At 44.2% G+C, this 17,711-nt stretch overlaps 2 non-coding genes across 2 annotated transcripts; one reads left to right on the top strand and one right to left on the bottom strand.

The window, feature by feature from the left end:
• Positions 1 to 16,492: 16,492 nt before the first annotated feature.
• Positions 16,493 to 16,567, bottom strand: Trnat-ugu (transfer RNA threonine (anticodon UGU)). Its single transcript has one exon. It is a non-coding gene; the product is annotated as a tRNA-Thr (tRNA).
• A 182-nt stretch (positions 16,568 to 16,749) lies between these two features.
• Positions 16,750 to 16,824, top strand: Trnat-ugu (transfer RNA threonine (anticodon UGU)). The gene has a single exon. It is a non-coding gene; the product is annotated as a tRNA-Thr (tRNA).
• The last annotated feature ends 887 nt before the right edge of the window (positions 16,825 to 17,711 follow it).

Consider the following 17,711-nt stretch of genomic DNA (forward strand, 5'->3'; position numbering starts at 1 on the left):
GTAGCAAATGACGTAGCTGAAGGCTATGCTAAACTGTCGTCTCGGCAAATGAGTGCGTATGTAGTCAGTGAACCATCGGTAACAAAGTCGGCTGTACAACTGGGGCGAGTGTTAGGGAGTCTCTCTAGACTAGACCTGCCGTGTGGCGGCGCTCGGTCTGCAATCACTGATCGTGGCGACACGTGGGTCCGACGTATAGTAGCGGACCGCGGCCAATCTAAAGGCTACCACCTATCAAGTGTGGTGTCTGGCAGTGACACTACACTATCAAATAGCCTACAGATGAGTCCTGACGAAGGCGGTTGAGGAAGTTGTCGAAAGCTTGGGATTGCATGCAAACGTGATGCGGCAAGGAATCTGTAAATTATTTGTTCACGAATGTCGTCGCGAAAAACTACGTTCTTATAACAATGAAATGATTTGGACCAAAACAATATTTGTCTTTGCAGTTTTTTGTAAACGGAACTCACAGGACGGTCCCTTGTACGCGCCGGCTGGTACCCGTCATTTCGGGCGCTGCCCGTAGGCCAGCTGCGGCCCGCGTTGTGTTGTGTGTTGCGGTGCGGCGCGGTCGCCGCCCAGCTGCTGCGTGACGTCACGGCCCAGCCGCCTTGCCGCGGTGTCCGCCCACCGAGGTTTCTCACGGCGCGTCCCATCCCGTCCCGTCCCACCCACTGTGTGTGTCTGCTGCTGTGCTGCTGCTCCTGCTGTTGTTCATTGACCAGCTGTAGCTCGACCAGCTGCAGCTCGCTTTACAAGACAGCCAGCCGTACACCAGCTGGCACCATAGCTGGTACCTGGTACGCGGTGCGCTGCCGCCAACACCGTAGCTAATGCGGACTATGCAGTCAGGGTACACTACTGACTGTAGGGAACTAGCGACTCGCCCCGGCTTCGCAAGAGTAACACTAAATGTCTGTGGCTTAACGGTTTCTCTTGCGTTGTGGTAATAAATTACACACGAGGTGTGATCAAATTTTATATTTCTTAAAGAATCTTTATTTATTCATCAACATCAACTTTGTACCCTTCAAAGTAATCCTCCTCAGACATAATTGAAATTGAAACCGTTACTCATAAAAGAAAGATTGATTAACTAATTAATTAACTTGCTTGCTCTTTGTCTTTTTGTCTTTGACACGGATAAGACAGGTACTGGGTTTAAACTCGCTTTTGATTCTTTTTCCTAGATGCATACATTCTATTTTCTTTTTCCTGTCTAAGATTAAAAAAATCTGTGAAAAAAACTGACTTTAGATGAATATGTTTTCTTTGTGGCTGCTGTAAGGAGAGAATGGGTTAGGTACAGGACGAGTTGGCTGTCGGAGGTTTCCGCTTCTCCAGTTCTCAGAGAACGCCAGGGAAGGTTGGAGAAAACTGCTACAACTCGCGATGAAGACTCCGTCTCTCTCTTGGCCACAAAAGTACTCACTGTCGCTGAAAAATTTTCTGGAAAACTCTTTCAAAATGAGAAAGTTGAACAAATAGTGGCAGTGTGGTATCTTCTGACTAACAAACTGGTCGCTTAGGGAACTTCTTGAACACACAAGCTGACGGCGAAATATTGCACGTCGTTCGGACCGTGATAGTAGCAGATCCTCCCAGTATTGTTAATTCGCGAAGAAATCACTATGCACTGCATTGCAAAACACACTAACAGTTTTTATGAAGGTCCGGGGATCCAACTTTGAATAAATGTTCGTAAACGATATTTACCTTTTTCAGACATTAAATTTTTTATTCTTGATAATCGCCATTACATGTTGACCTCTTCACTTCACATTACTTCTATAGGCAAACTTATCTCCGACAATAAAGTCCAATCGACATTACTTATTTCCAGCAATTACAAGAAAACGTAGATGCTCCTCAGGTTACCTTGCATTCGGAAAGTGGGTGCACTCAGCGACTGCTATGTGGCTTATAAATTATAGAGTGCAGTAATCAATCGTCCTTTTTTAGATTTTATTACCCATATCCAGATTTCGGCTAGTGGCTAGCCATTCTCAATGGACTATTTTCTATTCTCGATGCATGTAACTCCCTGTGTTCGGGCGTCAGTCACATTTCTTTGAATACTACTCAAGAAATGTGACTGACGTCCGAACAAAAGGGACTTACATGCATCGAGAATAGAAAATAGAGCATTGAGAATCTGGATTTGCGTAATAAAATCTAAAAAAGTACGACTGATTGCTGAACTCAATAGCTTATAGATGCTCCTCTCCTTTTTTTTTAGCAAAGAGCGTTGTCGTGAGAGCAAAGAGCGTTGTCATATCAAATTCCGGTAGCAGCGCATCATCGCTGGTACTCGCAGCCGGAATATTACAATCATATGATATTACATTACGTAGGGAGAAACCGTCTACATCCACACAGTGGGGACTAAATGTCCCACCGCCACACCTTCACCTGTCCTTGTTAGGCAAAATCTTTATGCCTGACACATGTAGCACTATCACCGTCAGAGGGTGGTACGGGACTACAAGTCCCACCGCCACACCTCCAAAGTGAGTTGCAGTGACACAGTCACTGCCCTGTGGAAATTTACTGCCTCACCAACACAGTTAGACCGGAATAGACCGGTGATGCTGTATTGTAACATATCACCCCGGACTACAAGTCCATTAAAAAAAAAAAAAAAAAAAAAAAAAAACCGTCTATGGCTGACTGCAGTTTCTATGACATTTCGTTAGTCAGCATCATGTTTTACCAGTTGAACACCATGCTCGCCAAAGAGTCTGGTAAAGCTTCGCTTGTCCTTGGAGCTGAGGACGATCAAGAGGGACATTTCGGTTATCAGCAACATGTTATACCAGTTGAACACCATGCTCGCCAAAGAGTCTGGTAAAGCTTCGCTTGTCTCTGGAGTTGAGGACGGTCAAGAGGGTACGGCAAAGGAAATGTCAAGAGGACGGTCAAGAGGGTGACATTTCGGTTATCAGCAACATGCTTTGGTAAAGCTTCGCTTGTCTCTGGAGCTGAGGACGGTCAAGAGGGTACGGTAAAGGAAATTTCAAGAGCAATCTCCGAAAACAGCCACCTGCCGGATTTCCCAAAACATTCATCCACCTAAAAGAAGTGTGTAATAGTATATCAATAGCTAAATTGTCGCCATCAATTGAGCTAAATGATATATGTCCATAATACATTATTGCCATGAAAGGTTTATATGAGGATAATACGAGTAAAACTAAAACACAACAGTGTTACAGCATTCACCATAAATATGAGCCACAGATGAGGTTGCTATCTTTCATCAGCATTGTCCAAAATCGAGACTCCGTCTCAATTTTCATCCAAAATTGTCTCTCTCACCTGTCCTTCAGAGTCCAAATCGGTAATTCCCACAATGTCTTCTACATGCAGGAAAACGAAGTGACATAAGGTTCTGTTCTGGGTACTACTCTCGTCTTAATAGCGGTCAATGGGCTCGCAGAGGCAGTGAGATCTATAGTCTCACCATCCTTATGTGTTGAAGACTTCTGCAACTACCGCAGTTCTTCGACCATGAGGGGCGCTGAACGACAACTACAGAGCGCCATGAGGAAATAGAAGAGCGGGCTTCCAGTTTTCCACAAAACGCGCATCGGACATTTTTACCGACGCAGAACCGTTCATCCGTCCCCAGAACGTTATCTGCTTCAAGTGATCGAGCCATATCAATCTTAAGACTCGTATTTGACTGTAAGTTACATTGGTTACTTTATATAAGGCAAGTTAGTGGACCTACCAGTTTAATTTTATCGTGCTTCACTGTATCAGTAACGTCTCCTGGGGGCTGAGACTGTTCCACCGTTTTACAGCTTTATGGAACTCTCATTTTGTCACGTTCAGGTTATAGAAGCATGCCTGTGGAACAATGGCGTCGTCGGCATTGGGACTCCTATGCCCAGTACACCATTGTGGGATCAGGGCCGTAAATAGTGTCTTCTGTACCAGCCCCGAAAGTAGTCTAGCCTCCACGTAGAGACAGGGATTCTCCTCTAACGGATCTGGTGCCACTAACTACTCCTTAGCTGAGCCATATACGTCCGTAGCCGTACAGAACACCCTAATCAACACTTTGTCTTCCCTTGTAACGAAGTACCAGAAAAGCGGCCTCAATCTGGAATTCTAGTTTCAGCCCGGCTGCAATCTATTTTTATCATCTTTTATCAATCCTTCCATTATATCACTCTCACAAATACCCCAATAGTACATGCCTTACCCACAAATCCGACTGGAGCTTCTCTTAGCCGAAAGGATGTGGCAGATTGCTCAGTTTACCAACAACATTGCTCCTCACGGTACCTAGAGAACATTTATTCGCATGGTTCAAGAGGTAAAGAGCAGGCAGTGTACGCCTTTACGTACAGGAACAGCAACCTAATGGACGCAGCGCCTTTCTGTCAGAATTTATGGCCATCACGCGTGCTCGTCACTTGATCTGTATCCAGTGACGTGAGTCTTCCCTAATCTGCAGCGACTCCATGAGCAACTTACAGGTTAACCGACTGTTATTCGCGGCATTCATTGATAAAATACGAGATCTCCTCTTACACCTCCGTGACGACAAGGAAACAGAGCCGGCCACGGTGGTCTCGCGGTTCTAGGCGCGCAGTCCGGAACCGCGCGACTGCTACGGTCGCAGGTTCGAATCCTGCCTCGGGCATGGATGTGTGTTATGTCTTTAGGTTAGGTTTAAGTAGTTCTAAGTTCTAGGGGACTGATGACCACAGCTGTTAAGTCCCATAGTGCTCAGAGTCAAGGAAACAGAAGTTCAACAAAACGTGAGTAATAGCAAATATAAAAGCAAAACATTTTGCCACACCAAAATCATATTTTTTTTTTAAATCAAGGGATTTGCTAACTCACCGATGAAATTCACATTTACATCGCTTTGTTTGCAGTTGACAAGCTATGAGTACAGGACACCATACAGATGGTCCTGCGAAACCATATAATGTACAAAGTAAAATCACAGTAAGAAGAGTCCGCCCCAGTCAGTAGCTGAATATGGTAACATGCTCCGAATTGTCTTCAACAGAATGGGTATAGGTAAGGAACTGGATTCCTAGTAGAGAGGGAATGGGTTGGGTCACGTTACCGACCCTAACCTCATCTGCAAGTCACCCATGAAAAATAAATCAGTAGTACAGCAGATACAAGAATATGGTGACAAACATCTGGTGTCTGATATAAAGGAAGATCTTGAACTCCCTAAGGATGCGTTTAGAAGGCTGGAACTGACAAAAATGACAAGGCAGTGAAGTATTTTGCGATGTCGCTGTTTGGGACTACTCTTCTGTCCACGTAATTTACCCTGAAAGGAACACACATCAAGGATTTACTGAATGATTAATTTGCGTCTGGGAAATGATGATGAGGAACTTCAGGCTGCAGAAGAAGAAAATGTGCCATGCTGAACTGCCACCAATTGGAGGTGACAGTGAAGGTGCTAAACTGTGCTACTGCTAAAGACTCATTCTTTGAATGCTGTAATTTATGACTGCAATTAACTGTCACCTTATTTATGTAATTTCATTGTAGCCATTTTTGTTACCTCTGGGCCTGGGTTCGATTCCCGGCTGGATCGAGGAATTTTCTCCGGCCAGGGATTAGGTGTTGTGCTGTCCTCATCGTCATCCTTTCATCCTCATCGACTGCAGGTCGCCGAAGTGGCGTCAAATTGAAAGACCTGCACCCAGCAAACGGTCTGCCCGACAGGGGGCCGTAGCCATACGATAGAATAAATAAACCGTAAGAAGAAAACAGAACGAAAACTTTCTTTGAATCTCACTTTGTTAGATCAGTTATAATCGAAAATATCCTCACTATTCACAGCATTCAATAAACAAAATCAACTGATGATGGCACGGAGGCGCCGAAACATGTTTGGGTAACAAGAAAAACCAGTGTTTTCGCTTAAAAGAGGGAACCTATAGCCAGAAATTTAACTGCAAACAGGGAAAGAAAGACAAGAGCTGCAGATCCAGAAGATGAAATAGTATACATTACGCTACGGTCGCAGGTTCGAATCCTGCCTCGGGCATGGATGTGTGTGATGTCCTTAGGTTAGTTAGGTTTATGTAGTTCTAAGTTCTAGGGGACTGATGTCCTCAGCAGTTAAGTCCCATAGTGCTCAGAGCCATTTGAACCATTTGGTATACATTATTGAAACAATGGTCTAGAAAGAGTGGTGAGATGGGTGTACAACTTATAGAAACATGTACAAATCATTTATTCTATAATGAATTTTTTCTCTGCAGTGGAGACTGCGCTGATCTAAACTTTCCTGCTGCGTGCGGGACCATGATTTACACCCGCAGTCCTTGCCTTTCAAGGGAAAGTGTTCTACCGACTGAGTTATCCAACTATGACTCATAACCCACCTTCACAGCTCAGAGATGTACCGTAAAAAGTTGAACTCTCTACTGACCGAATTTTGTCCTAGCTGAAACTCGAAAATACGAACTTACAGAAGCGTTTACAAGGTGGGTTCTGAATATATCGTTGAACAAAATACTGGTATTAGGGAGAAGACTTCACAATGGACACAGGAGCTCGCAAATCTGAAGGGCATCATTACTGCCGTGGGTACAAATAAAAAATAAGTGCTCCGTAAAGTGGCCAGCAAAAAGCCACAACAAGACAGGTAAACTCTTCCTTGTCGAGCACTAATATCAGGACAAAGAGAGAGATCCATTCCCTCAGGTTATTTGTGTAGATTAGGTTAAAATCGGGACCGCGGGTCAGACTGGGTACCTCCAGATCTATGTGACTAGTGCTGCCATTGGCCTGACAGGTATTTCGGGGATTTGTGGATAATCATCATTAGCAGTCGCGATTTCTTTTTGCTGCTAGACTTTTTAAAATATTTTTGTTGAAATTTTCTCCAATATTGGAGCTTCTTGGAGCACTGTTTTCAAGACAAACATAACCTGATACGAAAGAGGTAAGTAATAATTTCGATTAAGCGTGTTTCTCAGTGTTTATATGGTGCACTAATATGAATGCTGACTTTCCAACGCCATGTTTTGTTCAGTTTTGCACTATGGGGCAAACCGGATACACCAAGTGGGAGAACCACAAGGCAAGGCAGCATAACGGGAAGTTTCAGTAGCTGAGACATTTCAAAATGTCGTCCTTCAAGCCAATAGTATCCAAGACAAAGTTTCTCAGTCCACTACAACCGAAAAATTTCCACAAACTGTATGAATTGAAATTTGTACCCTGAACTTGGGATTGGTTGCTGGAAAATCCGGTACGCCACCGTCGTCCTCTGTGTCACCGAAGCTTCTGAGACCCCCTCCAAAGGTTTACCTGATAGAAACTGCAAACAAAAAAGAGGTGAAGCCTCTCCACGTCCACACCGGCATGATGGCCGACTCAATAGGTCTACTGCAATCTCTGCATAAGGGTTAGTTTTCACTAAAGTGAGGTGTCGCAGGATGTGGGTACTGCGATGTTTGCGTACGTTTGGTTAAGGTTAACCATTAATAAGCGCTCATCTGTAGATAGATTGGGTCGAAAGCCGAACGAAGGGTAGCGGTTTAAGGGGCAGAGGAAAAGAAAGTGCCAAGGCAAGAGCCAAGGGAAAAAAAACCTCTGCGATAGTTAGGTCGGATAGTAAGAGCAGTAGCGGATGTCTTGCTGCCCGCGGCAGGTCATGCAAGGGTAGGCTTTGTTAGTAGCGGGTATCATGCATGTCGATATACCTTTGACGTTGTACGATGTTGTTACTCGGCGGCTGTCGCTGAGTGCCGGTGTTGATCTCTCGGTCAGCGTCAGCATAGCTGATACATTAAGTTCATCATCTTTTTGTGTCCGATAGGTCATATATCAGATGCACAGTGTAGGGTAATGTTGGTAAATTGTTTGTGCTTCAGAGGACGAGCTCGTCGGTTTCCCTGTTGTAGCCTGTTGGTCGGCTTTAATAGCAGCTGGTACATCCAGTCAACGTTGCTCATATGCAGAGGCTTGCCGACGTTTGTCGCTTGTTGGCGTGTGTTAGCTTGCCATAGGTGGTTATGCCCTAGCTACACTCATGCTCATAAATTAAGGATAATTGCAGAATGTGGTGCCACACAACGTGGCACTACACAAAACTGGCGCTAATAGCATAGGCACATAGGGAACGCACACGATACAGATCTGAAAGTCCAGTGATAAGTTGAGAAAACCATCCCGAAACACATGTGTTACAAAACGCCATTGTTTCCCGCGCATGTACCCCGACATCAATATGAGATATGTTCATGCACACGTACACAGGCCGCACAACGGGTTGGCATACTCTAGATCAGGCGGTCGAGCAGCTGCTGGGGTATAGCCTCCCATTCTTGCACCAGTGCCTGTCGGAGCTCCTGAAGTGTCCTAGAGGTTTGAAGACGTGCAGCAGCTGATTGTCGACCGAGAGCATCCCAGACGTGCTCGATGGGGTTTAGGTCTGGAGAACAGGCAGGCCACTCCATTCACCTGATATCTCCTGTTTCAAGGTACTCCTCCACGATGGCAGCTCGGTGGGGCCGTGCGTTATCATGCATCAGGAGGAAGGTGGGACCCACTGCACCCTTGAAAGGCGGACATACTGGTGCAAAATGACGTGCCGACACACCTGACCTGTTACAGTTCCTCTGTCAAAGACATGCAGGGATGTACGTGCACCAATCATCATCCCACCCCACACCATCAAACCACAACCTCCATACAGGTCGCTTTAAAGGACATTAAGGGGTTGGTATCTGGTTGCTGGTTTATGCCAGATGAAAACCCAGCGAGAATCACTGATCAGACTATACTTGGACTCGTCTGTGAACATAATCTGGAACCACTGTTCCAATGACCATGTACTGTGTTTTGACACCAGGCTTTATGGGTTATCCTGCGACCAGGGGTCAGTGGAATGCACCTTGTAGGTCTCCGGGCGAATAAACCATGTCTGTTCAGTCGTCTGTAGACTGTGTGTCTGGAACAACTGTTCCAGTGGCTGCGGTAAGGTCCCGATCAAGGCTACTTGCAGTACTCCGTATCCGTCTGTGGGCACTGATGGTGAGATATCGCTCGACACGTTACCTGTCTGCTGGAATCGTTGCCATAATCTAGAGATCACACTTTGTGGCACACGGAGGGCCAAGTGCTGCTGTGATTCACCAGCCTCCAGTCGCCCTGGTATTTTACCCCTCATAACATCATGAGTATGTGTTCTTTGAGCCATTTTCAACACACAGTCGCCATTATTACATCTGAAGACGTCTGCACACTTACTCGCTGCACCGCACTCTGACATGCACCGACACACTTCTACATATGTGGACTGCTGCCAACACCACCGCGCGACGACCGCAGGTCAAATGCACCGCATGGTCATACTCCGAGGTGATTTAAACCCGCAAACCGCCAACCAGAGCGTTGTTTCACCATATATGAGCATTATACTTAATTTATGAGCATGAGTGTAGTAGTATCTTTGGCCGCTTATGCTTCCACCTATGGTTGTGATCATTCCCAGAGTAAGGATGAAAGGAAAAAAACGGTTCAAATGGCTCTGAGCACTATGGGACTTAACATCTCAGGTCATCAGTCCCCTAGAACTTAGAACTACTTAAACCTAGCTAACGTAAGGACATCACACACATCCATGCCCGAGGCAGGATTCGAACCTGCGACCGTAGCGGTCGCGCGGTTCCAGACTGAAGCGCCTAGAACCGCTCGGCCACCAGCGGCCGGCCATGAAAGGAAACTGGCATCCCATTTTACCCAGGGGTGAGGCAGAACCAGGTAGTTTGTCTCTCACATTATTTTTATTTTTTAGGGTGAGATGGCTTTATTTTTAGCTAAAACCGAGCTAGTATCATGTTGTTGAATACATAAGAGATTTGAATAAACTTTACTTCCAAACTAATTGAGCACTGAAAATAATTTATATGAGGTGAAAGTTAAGGTACTCGTTCTTGTCTCACTTCCTCTACTGTCATCTATGGATCAGAAATTTTGACTATCTACAAGAAAGAAAAAGCTGAAGAATAGGAAGTGTAGAAATTAAGAGATGAAGTTGGAGTGATAAAAATTAAGAGTAGAGTGGGAAATAAGAAAAGTATACCTTTGAGATGTTATGGTGGTGAAGCAGGCATCGTTGTGTGGTTATCGGAGAAGACGCTACCACTAGTAACTCGGAACTGGATCCCTGCTGCGTTTCACCGCCAGAGGTCTTCACCTTGAGTTGGGCAGACGCCTTCTTGTCGCGAGACAAGGAGCGCTCCAATGCCGGCGCCCTGACCCACTTCTCGTCTGTCTCCTGTCCCAGCCAAGCGGAGTCCTACACTCCTCGAATGTGCAGCTGCAGATGCACGCTGTCGTTTCGTCTGTCGCCGCTGTCCATCAGCTAAATTAGTCGGCATTTGACAGCGGGCGTGCTGGACTGCTCCCGCCAGCAATACGAGGGCTATTCGGAAAGTAAGGACCGATCGATTGCGAAAAGCAGACCTCAGCGAAAATCAAAAGGTTTTATTTCTAATAGTTACCTCCACCTTCCAGATAATTCTCTACAAAGTTGTCTCTCCGACTGAGACATTAGTCGTAGTACTGTATCAACTTTCCACTACCCTCTTCATTGAAGGAAGCCTCCTTTGCCTTCCGCCAATTCTATATGCTGATCTACAGCTTGTTGTCTGTGCTGAATTCTTCATAGCCAGAGGCTGTGGCCGAGCGGTTCTAGGCACTGCTACGCTCGCAGGTGCGAATCCTGCCTCGTGCATGGATGTGTGTGATGACCTTAGGTTAGTTAGGTCTATTACGGTATATTGATAATTTTTACTTATGGATCGTCTGACAGCAACTGAATAAAACACAATTTTAGTGCCATACGCGTTTCGCCTTTATTTTCTGCTAGGCTTCATTAGTGGCCTGGAATATGTACATATGTTTACTATTTAATTTACATTTTTGTCACCGTGAATATAGGTTACAAACAGTTCTGGTGTTTGGTATTTCCTGTTAAGTAGTAATGTTTTGAACTGTACTTACAGGTTGCGTGGACAATTTCTTACATATTACGCTCCTGTTGCATTTTTGGTGTTGTTCTTCTTCTTATGAATGCCAATTTGCGGTTTTTTCCCACATTCCACAGCACTATGAACTGAACGCTCTTTCAATGCAATGTTTCGGTTTCTGTTGCCGACTGTCAAATGTTTTTGTCAAAGATTGAAATGTTATTGCCAAACTTTCGAGTGTAATTATTGAAGTATCTGTGATCTGTTCGTGTATGCATTTGTGTGTGCGTTTGTGTGTGTGAGTGTGTGTGTATGCGTGCGTGCGTTTTGATGTGATATAACTTTTTTGTGCTTTGTGTGTGTCTGTGTGTGTGTGTGTGTGTGTCTGTGTTTGTGTTTGTGTATGTGTATGTGTGTGTGTGCTATGGTGTGGTATATATATATGTAATTTTTTTGGGGGCTGTATGTGTGTGTGTGTGTGTGTGTGTGTGTGTGTGTGTGTGTGTGTATGTGTATGTCTGCATGCATGCGTCCTTGCGTTTTGATGTGATATAATTTTTTGTGTGTGCCTGTGTGTGCTATGGTGTGGTATATATATAATTTTTTTGTGGGCTGTGTGTGTGTGTGTGTGTGTGTGTGTGTGTGTGTGTGTGTGTCTGTGTGTGTGTGTGTGTGTGTGTGTGTGTGTGTGAGTGTCTCTCCAGATGGTGAAGGGGGAAGAGTTTTTTTGTTTTGTTATCATTTCCTTTATTTAACATAAAACAAAAAGACTCTTCCCCCTTCACCATCTGGACACATACACACACACACACACACACATACACAAACAAATGCATACACGTACAGATCACAGATACTTCAATAATTACACTCGAATGTTTGGCAATAACATTTCGATCTTTGACAAAACATTTGACAGTCGGCAACAGAAACCAAAACATTGCATTGAAAGAGCGTTCAGTTCATAGTGCTGTGGAATGTGGGGAAAACCGCAAATTGGCGTTCATAAGAAGAAGAGCAACACCAAAAATGCAACAAGAGCGTAATATGTAAGAAATTGTCCACGCAACCTGTAAGTACAGTTCAAAACATTACTACTTAATAGGAAATACCAAACACCAGAACTGTTTATAACCTTTATTCACGGTGACAAAAATGTAAATTAAGTAGAAAACATATGAACATATTCCAGACCACTGATGAAGCCTTGCAGAAAATAAGGCGAAACGCATATGGCACTAAAATTGTGCTTTATTCAGTTGCTATCAGACGGTTCATAAGTAAAAATAGTCAATATACCGTAATATTACACGCAACTGAGAAAGACAGGACTACAAAAGTTGTAGCTAGGTCTAAGCAGTTCTAAGTCTAGGGGACTGATGACCTCAGATGTTAAGTCCCATAGTGCTTAGAGCCATTTGAACCATTTTGAAATATAGCCAGAGGGTCAGAGATGAATATCAGAGGGAGCCAAATTTGGGCTGTATGGTGATTGATCAAGCACTTCCCATCGAAAACGCTGCAGGAGCGTCCTCATTGCCCTTGCAGTGTGTGACTGAGAACCGTCTTGAAATATGAAGTGAATAACAGTTGTGTGGCCTGCATGAAATCAGGCGAAATCTCTCACAGGCACTCATACTCGGCGGTAGATACTATTTTCTAGGCATCTTTATGCGCTCACAGTGCAGTCAAACTGAAAAGAGGTACGTGAAGCGGTCGGTGGGTATACTAGAAACGCTGTCCAACAAATCTATACAAAGCTCCATCGGGTTTTCACTGTGGTTTCCATTTCGCGACCGATCAGACCTTACTTTCCGAATAGCCCTCGTATTTCAGTGGGATCCTTGCAATGCCAGTTTCAGTTGGATGTTCCGTACACTCGCCAACCAAGTAAAACTGGAATGGACAATGTTAATAAACATGGACTGTAACATCAAAGGCACATGGTTCTGGGTGGTTCAGCATCAGATTCTATGCTACCATTGGTTACTCTACTCAGTGCTCACGAGGAAACAAATTGTTGTCAGTAATTGACAAGGGATTTCAGATCGATTCCGTATTTCTGGATTTTCGGAACGCTTTTGACACTATACCACACAAGCGGCTCGTAGTGAAATTGCGTGCTTATGGAATATCGTCTAAGTTATGTGACTGGGTTTGTGATTTCCTATAAGAGAGGTCACAGTTCGTAGTAATTGACGGAAAATTATCGAGTAAAACAGAAGTGATTTCTGGCGTTCCCCAAGGCAGTGTTATAGGCTCTTTGCTATATAAACGATTTGGGAGACAATCTGAGCAGCCGTCTTCGTTTGTTTGCAGATGACGCTGTCGTTTATCGACTAATAAAGTCGTCAGAAGATCAAAACAAACTGCAAAAGGATTTAGAAAATATATTTGAATGCTGCGAAAAGTGGCAGTTGACCCTAAATAAGGAAAAGTGTGAGTTCATCAACATGAGTGCTAAAAGGAACTCGTTAAACTTCGGTTACACGATAAATCAGTCTAATGTAAAAGCCGTAAATTCTACTAAATACCTAGGTATTACAATTACGAACAACTTAAATTGGAAGGAACACATAGAAAAAGTTGTGAGGAAGGCTAACCAAAGACTCCGTTTTATTGGCAGGACACTTAGAAAATGTAACAGCCCTACTAAAGAGACTGCCTACACTACCCTTGTCGGTCCTCTTTTAGATACTGCTGCACGCTGTGGGATCCTTACCAGATAGGACTGACGGAACATCGAAAAACTTCAAAGAAGGGCAGCACGTTTTGTATTATCGCAAATATGGGAGAGAGTGTCACAGAAACGATACAGGATTTGGGCTGGAAATCATTAAAAGAAAGGAGTTTTTCGTTGCGACGGAATCCTGTCACGAAATACCAATCACCAACCTTTTCCTCCGAATCCGAAAATATTTTGTTGACACCGACCTACATAGGGAGGAACGATCACCACGATAAAATAAGGGAAATCAGAGCACGTACGGAAAGATATAGGTGTTCATTCTTTCCGCGCTCTATACGAGATTGGAATAATAGGGAATTGTGAAGGTGGTTTGATGAACCCTCTACCAGGCACTTGGATGTAATTTGGAGAGTATCCATATATATGTATATGAAGGCTAACAGGAAGTTATATGATACTAATAAAATGAGACATTTGTTAAAATAAATCTCTATTCGAAACCTTGAGACCTACTTGGTTTAAGAAGACATTGTACACGCACAAGAACAATTACACTATGCAACAGGCGTATCAAACTTCAGGCGTGCCTGGTGTGCATGTCGCAGGCGAGTCAAGACTCAACCTGTCTCAGCTTTGTTCGGTCCTTCTCATAAGTACGCGGTACAACCCAGCACAGCGCGCGTTGTGATATTTTTCTGACGGCACAACTCTCTCTACCTTGGCAGAATCGTAGTGTCAGCGCTATTTGTTTGTGGTATGCTGGACATTCACTGGTTCAGCGGCTGTTCACACAAAAAGAAGCTGTCCAGCGATGTGTAGTCATAAGTCTTTATAAATGAATGGGAATGATAGATGAGAGGCGCGGTATCGTGCAGGGATCACACGCCACCCCGAAGTCAGCAACGTGGATGGATACCGCTGACATGAGTGAGGGCTCGCTGCAATCTGCAACAACCAATGGGAGGCACTTCAGAAGACGTGGCCTACCTCTCAGCATGGCACCACCCTGGCGCTCAGGTCAATATAGTGTCGAGGACGTAAGAGTTCTGCTCCAGTTCGTAAACAACCTACAGCTGTCAACATCACAGTTAAAGTTTCTGATGAAATTTACTTTCGTAAATGTTTCATTTCGTACAGCAAGAAAACAGCTTGTTCGTCTGTGGACCAAGTAATGGTCTTGTACTCAATGACAGTTGTAAATTATCAAGCGATTTTGTGGCAAAAAATTGTGTCAAAGTTAAGTAATAAAGTGAACTAATATTTCATGTCCTCTAGTTTGATGAACCTTCTGCCAGAGCAGTCCAGGAACCCACAGTTATGGTTGGACGAAAATATTCTCAATATACAGGATGTCCTATTTACCTTGCTCACTGAAAATAACTTTTTTCTGATACGTTAAATGAAAAATTGTTTCAACCAATGTTTTTTAATGTGATTGGGTAGCTCTTGATGAGGGTATAAGTTTTATGTGTCCCCGCAGATGAAAGACATGCGGGGAAGAGGCTAATTTTTTAAATGGAACCACTCACATTTTATTCAAGAATACACTTACCGTCTCCAATAGCTACTCAAAAATGTATCACGCTGTATCATTTTTCTCAATAAAACGTAGATGTGCATTCGCTAAAGAGTACAAAGGTTGTGAAGAAACCGAGCTGTTTACTGCCTTGTTTGTACACATTACGTTCACAGTGTACTGCTGCAGAAGAGGTGTGGGCTTTGTTTATGATGTCCGACTAGTGTAAACATAGGTACTCCTTCCGCCACCAACCTCACCCCCCACCCCCCGCCTACCTCATTTGTAATTGCTTAGGGGAAGGTTCACTGCTTACCAGTGTCGTCGTGCATCAGATTAACTTAGTGACTGTATGGCGATAGTCACATTGTGAATACAGTTTTTGTTGAGTAAAGCTGTATGATGTACACGCATAACGGTAAGGTAGAAATGCCGCTGTTCTACGGAGAAAGTTGACACGAAATGATACAGCAACTTGCATTTTTATGATCAATACTGTTACAGAACGTTATGACTATTAGATTATTATGTCTATCTTGTACTCTACTGTACATTCTTGTACTGTGATTTTCTGTACAAGGGCGAAATTCTGTTTAGGCACGACAACTATTGTGCAGACTATTTCCTGACAAGCCATCGCCTTCTCGCTGGATGTGTGGTCCTCTCATTTCTCGTCTACGTGAAAGGGAAGGTTTAAATGCAAGACCCCGTAATCATCGTAGAACACGAACAGGCGAAGCTGCTGAGATCGCTGTGCTCGCTGCCGTAGCCGTGAATCCTCTAGTGAATTCAGCATGAATTTGGTGCCTCGAAAATAAGCGCACATCGCTTTCTGCAACGTCGTAAATTCCATCCTTACCATGTACATTTAAACCAAGAACTTCATGGTCGGCCGAAGTGGCCGTGCGGTTAAAGGCGCTGCAGTCTGGAACCGCAAGACCGCTACGGTCGCAGGTTCGAATCCTGCCTCGGGCATGGATGTTTGTGATGTCTTTAGGTTAGTTAGGTTTAACTAGTTCTAAGTTCTAGGGGACTAATGACCTCAGCAGTTGAGTCCCATAGTGCTCAGAGCCATTTGAACCATTTTTGAACTTCATGGAAATGACTTCAACAACAGGGTTCAATTTCGTCAGTGGGCTCAGAAACAACTTCTGACTAATCGTAATTTCTTCTCAGATCTTCCTTGTTCCAATTAGGCGTCATTCTCCAACAAAGGAGAACTTTCAATGTGAAAAATATACAATGATAATTAAATAGACACCCTAGCTGCAAACAGATGTTGATATACTTCACTGGGGACATGTTGGAAATGTGTGCCCCGATCGGGACTCGAACCCGGGATCTCCTGCTTACATGGCAGACGCTCTATCCATCTGAGCCACCGAGGGCACAGTGCGCCTGCAGGGACTTATCCCTTGCATGCTCCCCGTGAGATCCACATTCCCAACATATCCACACCACATGATGGGCAAACATCTATTAGGCGCACTACGAATGTAGTGGTGTGGACATGTTGGGAATGTGGATCTCACGGGGAGCGTGCAAGGGATAAGTCCCTGCAGACGCACTGTGCCCTCGATGGCTCAGATGGATAGAGCGTCTGCCATGTAAGCAGGAGATCCCGGGTTCGAGTCCCGGTCGGGGCACACATTTTCAACATGTCCCCAGTGAAGTATATCAACGCCTGTTTGCAGCTAGGGTGTCTATTTATCATTTCATTTCTAGCAAAGCTGCATGGTCATCCACGGTATGTGCTCTTTCGAGAACAGATACTACCGTCATATATTGAAAAATATGCATTATTGGTCCATCAACAATCATCGATGGCTCAGACAGGTGGAGCATCAACGTCCATGGAACGCTAATGTTTGGTGCGGGATTATTGGAGATACCAATTTCATTGTAACTGGCAACTAAAATGGCAGACAATATGCCCTAATTTTAAGACACACTCTTCCTGTTCTCTTGTACGCCGTACCTCTGAATCAGAGGATGGTCATATAGTGTCAGCATGATGAATCCCCTGCATATAACACCTTTCGAGAACAAGGAATTCTGAACTGCAGATACCCTGGTAGATGTACTGGAGATGGCGGGTCAGATAGTTGGCTTGCCTGACCTCGGGACCTTACACCGCTGGATTTTTTCCTGTGTGAAGCATTCAGGGATGCTGTCTAGCTAAACGTTCCAACAACACCGGAAGCAACGCATTATTGATGCATGTTCAGCCATCATAGAGGAAGTCGTACCACTATGTAGGGCGTCCTTCATGCACAGAGTAACCCTATGTATGAATGCAAATGGTCACCATTTTGACCGTGTGACGTAAATGTTCTGTTTTTCATGTAGTGGTAGTATCACAGTAAAAGTTGCTACAAAGGGCCATGGTACTTCTATGTTGTAAATACTGTGATGCTTTACTGTACAGTAACAAGATCCAATTACTGTGCAGTGTAATACTGTTGCATTCAATGTTTATCGGTAATTTCTAAAATGTTCAAACGCGCTTTGAAGAGGTTAAATAATTTACTTA

Source organism: Schistocerca serialis, chromosome 1, assembly GCF_023864345.2.
Source record: "Schistocerca serialis cubense isolate TAMUIC-IGC-003099 chromosome 1, iqSchSeri2.2, whole genome shotgun sequence".
Classification (NCBI taxonomy): Eukaryota; Metazoa; Arthropoda; class Insecta; order Orthoptera; family Acrididae; genus Schistocerca; species Schistocerca serialis.